This window comes from Mustela putorius, unplaced genomic scaffold, assembly GCF_011764305.1.
Source record: "Mustela putorius furo isolate JIRA1106 unplaced genomic scaffold, ASM1176430v1.1 tig00003949_pilon_pilon_pilon, whole genome shotgun sequence".
Classification (NCBI taxonomy): Eukaryota; Metazoa; Chordata; class Mammalia; order Carnivora; family Mustelidae; genus Mustela; species Mustela putorius.
The window spans coordinates 5212986-5225965 of NW_025422093.1; the positions used below are offsets into that span (position 1 = coordinate 5212986).

At 39.4% G+C, this 12980-nt stretch overlaps 1 protein-coding gene across 2 annotated transcripts in view; it reads right to left on the bottom strand.

Moving 5' to 3' along the window:
* ZNF365 (zinc finger protein 365) overlaps nucleotides 1-7030 on the bottom strand; it is a 54016-nt gene extending 46986 nt beyond the window's left edge. For both annotated transcript variants that reach the window (XM_004765686.3, XM_013063072.2), the window contains exon 1: nucleotides 6654-7030. The gene's annotated coding sequence lies outside the window, so the exon portion shown is untranslated. The remainder of the gene's footprint in view (nucleotides 1-6653) is intronic.
* Nucleotides 7031-12980: the final 5950 nt, after the last annotated feature.

The following is a 12980-nucleotide window of genomic DNA, read 5'->3' on the forward strand; positions in this document are numbered from 1 at the left end:
GGATTCGACTAAGGGTTTATTGGAATGAGGGTAAAATTCTTCTTAAGTGAAAGTGTTGACCTAAATAATATACCTTTTAAATTTTGATAAATATGGTCAAAATGCTCTCTAAAAAGTTCTTTAAATGTATATTCTCACAAGCTTATGGTACTCTGGGTCCCATCCCTCTCCACACGCAAACTCTCATCCTGAAAGTTCTAACTGGGGAAAATGTAATTTGTAAAATAAGATATCTTGTTTTTCAATTGCATCCTGAAATTATGAGTGGACCTTAGCAGCATAGATTTCTTTTATTTATGTATTGTCCATCTAAAAATTTCTTTTAAGTACCTCAAAGCAAAGTGGGGAAATCATCTCATGATATGTGCATATGAAGGCAGTAAAATGAAGCAAGATAAGTCCAAATTGCTTTTGCAAAACAGCTTCTTTTCTGCAGGACTGCTCTGACTTGTTAGCACGTTCTTGCGCACTGTGGCTCTCTCAGAGGTAGGGTGGAAGAGGGGCTTGAAGGAGAATCTTCTTTTCATACTCCTATCCCCAGCTTTCTTACCACAACAGTTTATAAGAGTTTCACCTCTGGGTCCTACATGTTGTGGGAATATTATTTATGACTATATATCACTGGGTATAAAACTGTAACATAAACGGTGATTTGCTGTTACTCATTACACAGCTGTGTTATATATTTGTCCTCAAGAACTGTCTTCTGTGATGAGCAGAAAGGGGGTTAGATAGTGTAATACATTGTCTGCCAAGATAACTGTCCCTCTCGTCAAGCAGTGAAGACTATTTTACTTCCCTTTGACTCCAGTTGGTCTTGCGACTTGCTGTAACCTACAGAATGCTATGGAAGTATTAGGCAGGAAGCTAGGCATGAGTGGCAGGAGGATGGGCCTTAGAGGTCCCGTTGGAGAGCCCCAACCGAGGACCTCAGGGAGACCATCCCATTCCACCCACCCTGGATCGCAGGTGACAGCATCTCTGCAGAAGAGTTACATTTGCTTGCTTGTGAAGAAAGCAGCCCCCTGTCCTTATCTGACCTATGTCTCTAGAATAGAAATAATGTCTCTTGTTTCCTACCCCTGCAGGTATTTCGAATGCATTTTGCAAAAGGGCACGGGTAGTTGGCTAATTTGTTATATCATTCAATTCTGTCACTCAATTGTGGCAACCTTAGGACCCGCCCCAAAGAAAAAAATGATAAAAGCCAACACCCCAAGTTTCTGGGACCTTTGTCTCTCTTGACTGGCCCGCTCCATCTTTCAAGTGTACTATAATAAACTTTGCCCGGATTGACTTTCATACACTGTCCTGCATTTCTTCACTGCGGCAGCGAAAAGCACTGAGACTTCTTTCCTTTCCCAACTCACTCTCCGTAGCACAAGTGATGTTGGGCAGATTCTAGCCCCAGCCTTTAAGAAGTCTGGCAGCTTCTGCTTTCTCTTGTTTATAGGGTGAAATAAGAGTTGAGCCGTTATGAAGAGAGAGAGAAAGAGAGAGACCCAGCTCGCTTGCAGCCATGCCAGTCACCTCACTGATGTGCCCAGCAAGGAGCTGACGCCATCTTAGACACTCGGGTCCCATAGAGCTTGTAGCTGACTGCAGGCACAGGAGAGATCCTAGTCAGCCCCATGACAATAGGAAGAACCACCTCAGAGCTCAGTTAAGTCTCAGAAAATAAAAGGTAAAAGAAACTACAGTAGAGACTAAGAGAGCACCTAGAAAGAGAAAATCATGTGAAATATAAAATGAAAACCAATCGCTAAGACAAGGGTGCTGGGCGTAGGTAGATGGGGAAGGTCCCAGACCTACAGCAGAGGACAAAACTCTGAGCCTGAGTTAGGGTTCAACTGCTAGGACCCATAATTGAGGCCTGTGTGTTTCCAAAGAAACTGTGTCATGATGGAAACATTCATCTGTGGCTGCTGGGCACTTGAAATGTGGTTAGTGCATCTGTGGAGTTGAATTTTAAATTTTATGTGATTTCAGTGAATTACATTCAAATTTAAATAGGCCCATATGGCTAGCGACTACCATACTGGACAGCGTAGCTCCTAGGGTAGCTCATCACGTGTTAGACTTCTCCGTGAAGAAAGGATAAAAATCAACAACTCATCCCCAAATTGTGTCCTTCCATCTGCTTCCTTCTCTGAATTCTGACAGGAACCTTATTACTTAGACCTTGAGTTGCTCTGCTCCCAGAGAACTGCTTAGAATGACCATATAATCTGTCAATATTCCCATTTGGAGAACCCAGAATCAGAAGTGGGTTCCTGCCTTGTTATGGCTTCTGAGTAAACAGAGGTTAGGTTGGGAATAACAACTTCAAAAAAAAAAAAAAAATCTGTCTTTGCTTTTTACTCCATGTCTATAAATAATCTTGAGGTGAAAGCACCTATTTTAAAGGACATTTCTAAGAACTTTAATTAAGGTGTTGAAACTCAAACCCAGACTTCTATAAATGACTGCTGTGTTTCCCAAACTTCTTTCCATATAGAAATATTTCATGTGTATGACTTCTATTAACCTCTTGCAGCAGTCATAGCACACATTTTGGGGATGCTTTTTTAGAAAACTGCAGAATTTTTATTAAACTGGGCTAAATGTCATTATGAAATATTGAACATTTCAACCATGAATACTACATGATAACTTTCCAAAATCAATTCCATTTCCTTAATTAGAAAATTAATCATTTGAGATTATTAAACAAATATGAGGCAAGATTAAAATGATGATTTTCATTTCCTTATGGGTTAATTTTTAAATATTTAACAAAAATCGGATAATACTCTTCTCAGAGAAGGCAAGATTTTAGCTGAGATTTAATTTAATTATATGGTAACTAGGCTCCAGAATTTTAAAACACTGTTTTTAACATTCCTACCTCCTGAAGGCAATATTGACATTCACATGAACAAATCACCCTTCTTTTATACCTACCACCAGGCAATCAGCCATGATTTTCCAAGGAGCCAAGGACAAACAATTATTTCAAGGACATTTTTTTGCTAGAGGAAAATTCTTGCTTTCTTAAAGAGAGAATAGATTTTGTTCTGCTTCACTGTCTGACTTAAGACCATTGAAATTGAAAATGTGTTATTTCTACTTCCTCAAAAAAGACTTCTCAAAAGACTCTCCTACCCTCCAGAGTTTGTTCCAACTAGATAGTCAAATTAAGGTACTCCTCCCCAAATTCCTACTCATGTGAATTTTATTGTTTGTAGCAGTCCTCAAAGACTATCTTCCTCAGTGGTTCTTGTGTTAGCTGTATATTAGAATGGAGGGGGGTGGTTTAAAAAATACAGATTCCTGGGCCCCACTTCAAGGAACCTCAGCAGGGGGCGGGGGGGGGAGGAGCAAGCATAGATATCCTTAAAGTCCTTTGGGAGTTTTAATGACATTACACTATTGAGCTAATCCATCCTGCTCACTTAACAGACATGGGGACTGAGGACCCGCCCGCTAAGTGGGATGTCACCATTTCATGTCTTACGTATGAGGCCATTGGGACTGAAGGAGCCTGAACAAGTAGTGGCTTTCCAGCTTGTGCGTGAGTCACCAGGGTTATAAGATGGTGTCTCCAGGGCCATCTTGGGGGTGAAGGGGACAGTGAGGGAAGGGGAGACTCTGATTTTCCACCAGAGCACCCCTTCAAGCTGTTCATATATTGAGGTCCTTCATATATTGTTTGAAGAGAGGTTTCTACTGCTAAAGTATGCCAAGTCTGAAAAATCACCCCTCAGAAAATATGTACATCGTGTGTACATTTCTGAGATGTTTATCAAAATATCTTAGAGGTCAAACACCAGTTCAACTATTAATGAAATGTAAAAACACTTAAAGGAACAGAGGACTGTTTATTCTTAAATCACGTTTTCTCCCCCAAGTGTTTGATGAGCTCTAAGGGGCTATCTAAGCTCAAATATTTGCACCCATGAGAAATCTGTGTACCAGATAAAAGTGTCAGAAACAGGACAGAAGTGCACGTTTTTGAAATATATTTCATTTTTCTGCAACTAAGTTTATTTCTATTTTTATGTCCTATTACCCCTGCGGTCTAATGCAGCCTTCCTCTGCCCATGGTTGTGTCTAAGTCAGGGGATGTAGGGCATTCCAAGGCGTCTCAGAGGTCTAGGCCCTGGTCTTCTTCTGTCCTGGAACAGAAATATCTGAAATATTCTCTTTCCCACCTGGCCTCAGGTCATGGGTACATCTGGCTCTTGTCTCCTCCTGACCTCAAAGTCACTTAGGTCCGGCTCTCTTTATCAACAGCCTTTGCCCATTCTTGGTGTCTCAGGAAAGCATTCTGCTGCTTCTCCAGCCCTACTGGGTTTGGGGGACCACGGGAGCTGACTCAGTCTCCTCTGTGCAGAGAGTCCACCCTCCCCATCTCTACTCTGTTGCTTCCCTACCACAATGCTGAAATGGGACCCATAAGGCTTGCTGCCTTTTTTGGCTCTAGGAGGAGCAGCCCCAGCAGTCCGGACCAAAGCACAAGCTCCCTCTCCAGAAAAATACAGTGTCTAAGTGTGCTCTGATTCTTCTTTCTTATGGATACCCTAATTGAAAGGATGGGAAAAACGGTCTTGAACTGGGAACATTTTCTTTATTATTCTGTTCTGAAGTCTTCAGAATCTAGGCTCTTGTAACTCAAAACACCTTTTCTTTCAAGACAGTTATTTTTGCTATCATTCCAAAGGTCTATTTTAATACTCAAGCGTGGAGCATCGCCTACTTGTGTCATCTTTTTCAAGAAATTGTCCCAGTGGTGGTGAGGAGAGTCACAAGAGGCAAAGGAAGATGGTGGGGACAGGGTGGTGGGGGGAAGAGGACACATGCACCAGTTAACACCTCAATATAATTTTTTTCTACACATGTATAAGGGAGGAAGTTTGATCAGGTTTTGATCAATTTCTTGACCTCCCTTCAAAGCTCATCATTATTTCATCCTTATCCCCTGGCTACGTATATACTCCAGTGTCAAGCGAAAGGAATTCATGATATAAATTACAGAAATACCATGTGATAGACAACTAGGCAGTCATTTATAATCATGTTAAATTGATATTAAAGGACATGAATAAAACGTTTTGATTCTGGACATTAGAAATGTTATGGTGGCTGCCTGACCACACTGGGCTGTAAGGAGGAAAGCCCCACCAGCTCCTCTCCCCTCAGGGAGGTGGGGACTGAGAATTTGTTTGACCTCACTCCAGGGTCGCTGATTGGTTCATGAGTGAGTAACAGATCGAAGAGTAACCAAACAGTCCACTTACCAACAACCTATTATCTGTACAGGCTTGATGGAAAAAATGAGCAGGGCAAAATTTGAAATCTGTACTAAAAATCCAGAAATCATGAGACAGTAAGTTTGACAGCTCAGTTAAAAGGTCATAAGGTAAAATTGACACTGGAGGAGCCGCTGTGAGAAGTAGGAAGCTGAAAGTATGGGGGCACACAAGTTAAGAACAAGTAGAGCAGTTGAAGACAGAGTGAAAAGACAGCTGGAGGGCAGCCACCAGAAGTCTCCGCAGCTGCCTCAGATGCAGACCCACACTCCAGCCCGTTCCACAAGGGGCTTGCCCTAACCCGACCCCGGCTTTTAGATTTCCAAGACAATTTCCTTGCCATTCTTTGTAAATCCCATTATTAAGCCCTTTGTGCAGTCAGGCCTCAGTGGCTCCCTACTGCACAACTTTTACAAGACTATAGCCCGATTTTATATTTTTAACGTGTGCTTACATAATATGCATGCCTATGAAGTAAAGTCACAAACTTACTGACAATACTTTTAGATGTACCAAGATTATGTGGCTTCTTTATTTCTTTAGTAACTGATTTGATCACCCAAAAGTTATTAGTCACTGCGTGCCTGGGACCATCAAACTTAACAATGTTCCAGTATGCTGTGGCATAATCCAGTATACACATTCACTTAAAGTTCAACCCCTTAGGTTTTTGTTAAAGATCTATCTCATGTCAATAAAAATAACACATTTATAAAGTCATTCATTGAACCACTGTTTGTAATAGCAAAATGTTATCTATGTCCATCAATAAGGAAAGAGTTGAATAAATTATGAAGCATCCTTACAATGAAATACCCTCCAAAAAAACAACAGATGCATTGTAATACCATACAGATATGGGAATCCCAATAATGTATTTTAAATGAGAAAAAAATAGTGATGCCATCTTTGATTTAAGAAAATGAAAAATCAGATTAAGAATATATATTCATAATTGGGGAGGGTATGTGCTTTGGTGAGTGCTGTGAAGTGTGTAAACCTGGCGATTCACAGACCTGTACCCGTGGGGATAAAAATATATGTTTATAAAAAATTAAAAAATTAAAAAAAAGAATAAATATTCACATTTGCTAATAATAGCATAAACTCTGGAAAGACACATCAGAAGCTAAAATAATGTCTTTGGTGGGCGTGTTCTTGGGGGAGTAGGATTGGGATAGAGGGAAACAGGATTCTTTCCTTTAAATCTCTGTACATTGTTTCAGCTTATAGATCATGTAAATATATTGATAGAAAAATGGAACATATTTTAAAAAGCAATTAACATTCAACCTATGAAAGTGATTTAAATAGTATCTATTGTGTCACTCTGGGTAAAAAGACTGGTCCCTTTAGACTTACCCTAATTCTCTGGGTGATGGAGTCATCCGTGGTGGTCGAGTGAGGGGAACTGGGAGCCCTGCTTGGGATCTCTCTTTCCTGCCTGGTCATGCTTTCCTTGCTGGCATCTGCAGCTGAAGTTGGCAACGGCTGTCCTCTGCTGTCTGGTCTTTCTGAATGGGACTGACCGAGTGGTGCTACCAGGCTGACTTGGTCTTTATCTTAGAGCTTGCGGGGACTCAAGACCTCCTGGGTCTCTCCCACGTCTTCTCTCTGGCTTTACTCTGAGTTTGATCCCACAGCCTCTGCCATAGGACCGTCCTGCTCAGGCCTGCTGATTTCCAGAGAGCAATCTTCACATTGGACCTTTATCCCCAATGTCATTTCCCCCTCCACTTTCAGCAAATCCTGGGACCAATCAGTGACACACAGGAATTAGAAGAGTTCTGGAAAGCTGTATTTCTGTCCTCCCTGTACCTGCCATGGAGAGAACTTCCCAATTCACATTGAATTGGCCAGCTCCCAGGTTGGTATATGAAAAACTTGCAAGGCTATCTCCCCCAGAGATCCAAATGTGACTCTGAAAAAAAAAAACTCCTGCCCTTAGCATTCCCTTCCACTCTTCTTATATATTTGGCTTTGGACAAGCGAGGACAAATTTGTTTTATAATTTTTACTTTTAAAAAAAGCAAATGTTTTTTAAAGAATTTTATTTATTTAACATACAGAGAGAGAGAGTGAGCACAAGAAGGGGGAGAGGCAGAGGCAGGGGGAGAGGCTGAGCAGGGAGCCCAATGCCAGGCTCCATCCCAGGACCCTGGGGTCATGACCTGAGCCGAAGGCAGATGCTTAACCAACTGAGTCAATCAGGTGCTCTGAGCAAATGCTTTTTAAATGTTAATTTTCTGTTATGACTGGAGAGAACATGGGAGTTTGATGTATTACCCTTTGTACTCTCCTAAATTTGTTTTCTTCTTCTTCTTCTTCTTCTTCTTGTTCCTCTTCCTCTTCTTCTTCTTTTTCTTCTTCTTCTTTTTTTAATTTGAAGGAAAAATACATTTAGGCCCTATATTTAATGATGTTTTGGGGCTATTTTTAGACCTAGTTTTGGGGGGACAAACATGATTCAGCATCATGATTGGTTTGTGAACTGCACAGGTGAGATGGGGAAGGATTTATAAAATTAAACCTGAAAGATAACCCCCAATGCACACATGTGCATGTGCGTACACACACACACACACACACACACACACACACACACAGTACATCAGTCATTGGTTGCTGTTGGTTTTTTCCTTCCACTGTCCAGATAATTGTTTCAAATCACGAGTTTATTTGCTTAGTTCAAATCCTACCTAGGAAACAGATATGGCAAGATAGCTTACATGGCTCTTCCATAACTATCTTTTCTCAGGTGTCAAAATTTGGTTTTTGAAGTCCATTCATCTGGTCAAAAGAATGCTGACTTTCTTCCTTAGTAATGGTTTTAATTTAAGGTAAAAATGTACTCAGAAAAATACTACCTCTTTGGAAATCTTGGTGAGTCTGTCTTCAGATTTCTTTTATGTAGAAAATAACTCTTGGGTTCTCAAGCCACTGTAGTTGGGTTTCTTTTAATATCAACCTGACTTAATTCCTACCTGAAACAATCATAGGTGAGAATTTGTTCATTCATTTACTCATTTAATCAACAGATAATGATTGCACTTCCAGATTCCAAGTGCTGCATAAAATATTGAGTATTCTGGGACCAGATATTGGAAAAATGAAAATAAGAGAATAATAGTAACAATGAACAATATTAGGCTGACTCCATTTTCCACTTGCTCCTCTAAATCTGCTGTTCATGGATCCTGCTTTGTGCCCCTATGGGGCTGACCCATGTGACTGTTATCAGCGAACTCCCTACATCTTTGGCTCTAGTTGGAGAATATCCCCCCCAGGTCCCTCCCTGTGGGATTTTCATAAACTGGCTTCATCCCTCTACTGAAAGTCACAGCTCCTGCCAGGCAGCCCTCTCCAACTATGATTCTCTCTGTCTTCAGGCTCTCACAACTGCCCCTTTTTCTTATTAGTTCAGGCCTCTGGTGGTCATCCTGCCCAGCTGTACTAAGCTTGGGGTCTCACTACATTCTTCCCAGACCTTTATAAGGAGTTCCTTTCCAAAACTCTTCTCAAATTAATTCAACTGGAATGTACCATCTGTTTCTCTTTTGGGAACCTAATGACACAGCCCTCATTTATCAAGAATTTCTTTTGTGCTACACACTGCCAGGCATGCCATTTCATTGAATCTAGTCCACACTTAACCAAGTTACAAATCAGACTGTTGAAATAGAAGTTAACAGTAACCAAGTTGTTAACTAATTTCTTTTATTTTCCTCACCACGAATCTTAGAGTCTTGCTCTTATACAATACAGTATAATCAGCATTTAGCAGGGATATACCCTTCCATCATGCTCCCCCCAGCCACAGTTACCTTCCCTGTGGAAGGAGGGGCAAGGTATCAAGAAAATCGTACCACAGAACTTGCTGCTAAGTATTAATTATCTTGATGCATAGCAAGAACTCTAGTTGACCCGTTACCTTAATTCAAACAAAGGGCTTAACCTGTACTGGTAGTTTTACAGACTGCTGTGATGACTTAAAGACACATTTTGGTGATTATGTTCTTACTGACCGCAGACCCAGTGGTACAAAGTGGTCTTATGCAACACACTAGAAAAACTCTCATATTTGGTTTTATGAAAAAATACTGCAGCAATTCTCCCCCAAAGTAATTTGATTTCCTGAAATCATTTTCCCTTACGTGTTTTTACAAATTCTGAGTTATATATTCCACATAGGGAAAGGAATTCTCTAGGCAACATGTGGAATTAACAGAGGTAAAAAGAAAATCATTTCTGCTGGTGGAACAATACTCCCTGTTACTTTCATTTGAGTAGAAAAAGCCCAGCCAAGTCCATTTATCACTATCAAGGACAATAAGGAATTTCGCTTCCTAAAGACTTTCACATTTTCTTCCTACCTTATAATACAATTAAAAAAAAAAAAAGAACTATGTCCAAAGTGCATTCAGTATGTTTCCCCAGACAACATACATTCTGTAGTTTCAACTTATTTGTTTCTGGTATTACTGGGAGCAAGGGGAAAGAATCCAAATGGTTTGAATTGTTTAACAAAACCTACAGGCTGGGAGCTCTTTGAGTCACAATTCCAGAGCAGCCCTCCAAATACGCATGTCCTGAATCCATTATCCAAATAATCTTGGAGTAGCTTAATGTATCCTAACTATAAAAGCCTTGATTATACAGAATGATAATGATGGCAAAGAATTCTGCCAAAAGCATTCTGTAGTACAGGTGTGAGGCTTGCCTGCAGCATAGAAACCCAGTAGTCATTTGGTTTGGCTTGGTACATTTAATCCCAATATAAAATTTTCAAGAAAATGTGGAATTCCTTACAATATTCTCTCCCTGGGACTGTGGAGAGAAATGTACTACTCACACCTCTGAATTTTCCTTGACTATTGTAGTAATAACACAGATGCTGAAGACTAGAATAACTCTGGCAGCTTTAAAACACGGCTGCAAATTCTTTGACACTCCTACCATTGAAAGATAGGGGCTCAGCCCTTCTTTTTGAATTTGAAAAGCTAGTGACAGTTTTGATCAAGAGAGTATGGCAGAAGGAATGCTGTATGATTTAGAAGTCTGGGTCATAAAAGGTCATACAGGAAAGACTTGTTTGCTGGAACATTTTTCTTAGAGCCTTGAGCCACCATGGAAGAATCTGACTGCCCTAAGTCTGCCATGCTGGGAAGGTCTGGAGGAAGCACTCCAGTTGAAGGTCCCAGCTGAGTCCTGGCTTCCAGCCATCTATCCCTACCAAGGACACATGAATGAAGATGACTTGGACTCTCCAGACCAGCCCAAATTTTCCAGCTGAATACCAGTAAGCAAACAGAAAATCCTCTAGGCAACCCCTGCTGAGATCCTGAACCATAAAATTGTGAGATGTTATTTTAACCACCAAAATTTGGGGAAGTTTTTTGCATAGCAACAGATAGCCAGAACCTAAGTTATCTAGTCACTGGTAGGCATGCCGCTACTCAGCAACATAGTTCTATCTGATAGTCAAGCATCTGAACCACAAAGTCACACAGTAATGCAGGACTGGAGCTTGATTTCAGTGATTACTGAGAACTATGTGTTCTTTCTTCACTATGACATCTTTTCATGTTGGTCATAAAATTTTCAAACTAGAGTATTAAAAACAACTAAGTCCCTTGGCTCTCAAATTGTGTTCTCCGGAGCCTTAGGAGCCTTTAAAAAAAAAAAAAAAAAAAAAAAAAGGTGACTCAATGATAGAATTGCCAAGCAAGGGAGGTTTTGGCTCTGTTTCAAACCACATTTGTTCTGCTTTTAGAAGCCGCATAAAACATATTAATATTCCACTTAAGGGATCTTTTAAAAAATGTTTCATTACTAAAACAAAACTGTCAAACAAAAACGTTTTCAAAGTAGTGATCTCATCTGAAATTCTCATTTCACAATAAAAAAGCCAAGTCTTGTGATTATACTTATCATGGTGAGGACTAAGTAATGTATGAAATTGATGAATCAATATGTTTTGGGCCTGAAACTAATATAACATTATATGTTAATTAAACTTCAATAACGAAAAGGCCACATCCTGAGAAACAAAGTGTCTTGTTCAGTATTATAACTAGTTATGGGCAAGTCAAATTCTGATTCCTATCACAATGATTTTACCATGATTATACAGTTAGCCTGTGTCATGATTATTAGCAAGACCAAAGACTAAGATGAGGTGATTTATCCCATCAATATTTACTGAACAGTTGTCAGGTACCAGTTCCCATACCAGGTGGAGATGTGGTGTTGACCGTGATGCCTGTGACCATTTTTCCCATTGGTGTTACCTCTTGACAGGAAATAATTATCAATCAGTAATCTACGAGCTTCCTTTATGAAAATGGCTTTGGTGTCCATCACCAAAAGCCTTTTGTTATCTTATTCATAACAAGTGCTATCAAAAGGGAAATATTAAAAGTTGTATCATTTAGTCTCTTGCTGAAGACAAATTTCACATTGTAAGAGAAAGAAAAGGAAGGATGCAGGAAATATAATAATTTAGAAACGGTAATAATTAGGTCCCCATTAATCAGAGAGGGCCATGGAGCACAAGAGCACAAGGAATCTGGAATTTTTAAGTTGTTATAAAATTACCAAAATAAATTTTCAAGAAGTTTTACACACTTCTTTGAGTTGTTTACTCAATTTTGTTTGAGAACATCTTAACTGTTCCAAGAATTTTTTTAAGTACTACATGATTCAGGTAGCATTTATATAACATGCTTTATTAAGATTAAACTAAACGTAAGTAGGAATGTGAGACAGTTTTGACAAAAAAATAGGCCACTTGAGAGGGTTTATGGACGTGGGTAATTTCCAAGCATCTACAGGCATAGAGATAACATATCAAAATAGCTAATCAATTGAGTCATAAAAATTCAATCTCTTCAGGCAAGCCAGTTACAGAACTTGTGAACCAAATGACTCTTTATGATTAAGTTAACACCATGGACTCTCCACTGTCAAAGGTGCAAAGAGGTATTTTAAACTTTTTATTTTAATTTAAATTTATTTTTTAATTTTTAATTTTTATTTTTATTTATTTTTTGTTGTTGTTGTTGCTTATTTGACAGCCAGAGATCACGAGCAGGCAGAGAGGCAGGCAGAGAGAGAGGAACAAAAGCAGACTCCCCACTGAGCAGAGAGCCTGATGCGGGGCTTGATCCCCGGACCCTAGAATCATGACCTGAGCCAAAGGCAGAGGCCCCAACCCACTGAGCCACCCAGGCACCCCTTAATTTAAATTTAAATAGGCAAAAGCTCTGCTTGAACTGAGAGAGTCTAGCTGTAAGAAAATCTTTCCAACACATTCTCTTCTTTAAAAGACTCCAGTTTTGGCAAAATCATATTCAATTCATCTACAAATCTTTTACTTTGCATAGTCCACAATTGATCATATTTAGTTTGTGTAAATTTTATGTAGTCCAAAATGATCATATATAGTTTGTATAAATTATTGGTTTTCACATCTATAAAATATAAATATCTCACACAAATTTATTTTTTTCTTCTTAAAAATTGCTATTTTATCTAATTTATTTTTATTGAGGTATAATTGACATAGAAAATTATATTATTTTCCAGTAGACAACATAGTGATTTGATATTTGTATACAATATGAAATGACCACTACAAGAACTTTAGTTAATGTGTCTGTCACCATACCCAGTTATAAAAATTTTGTC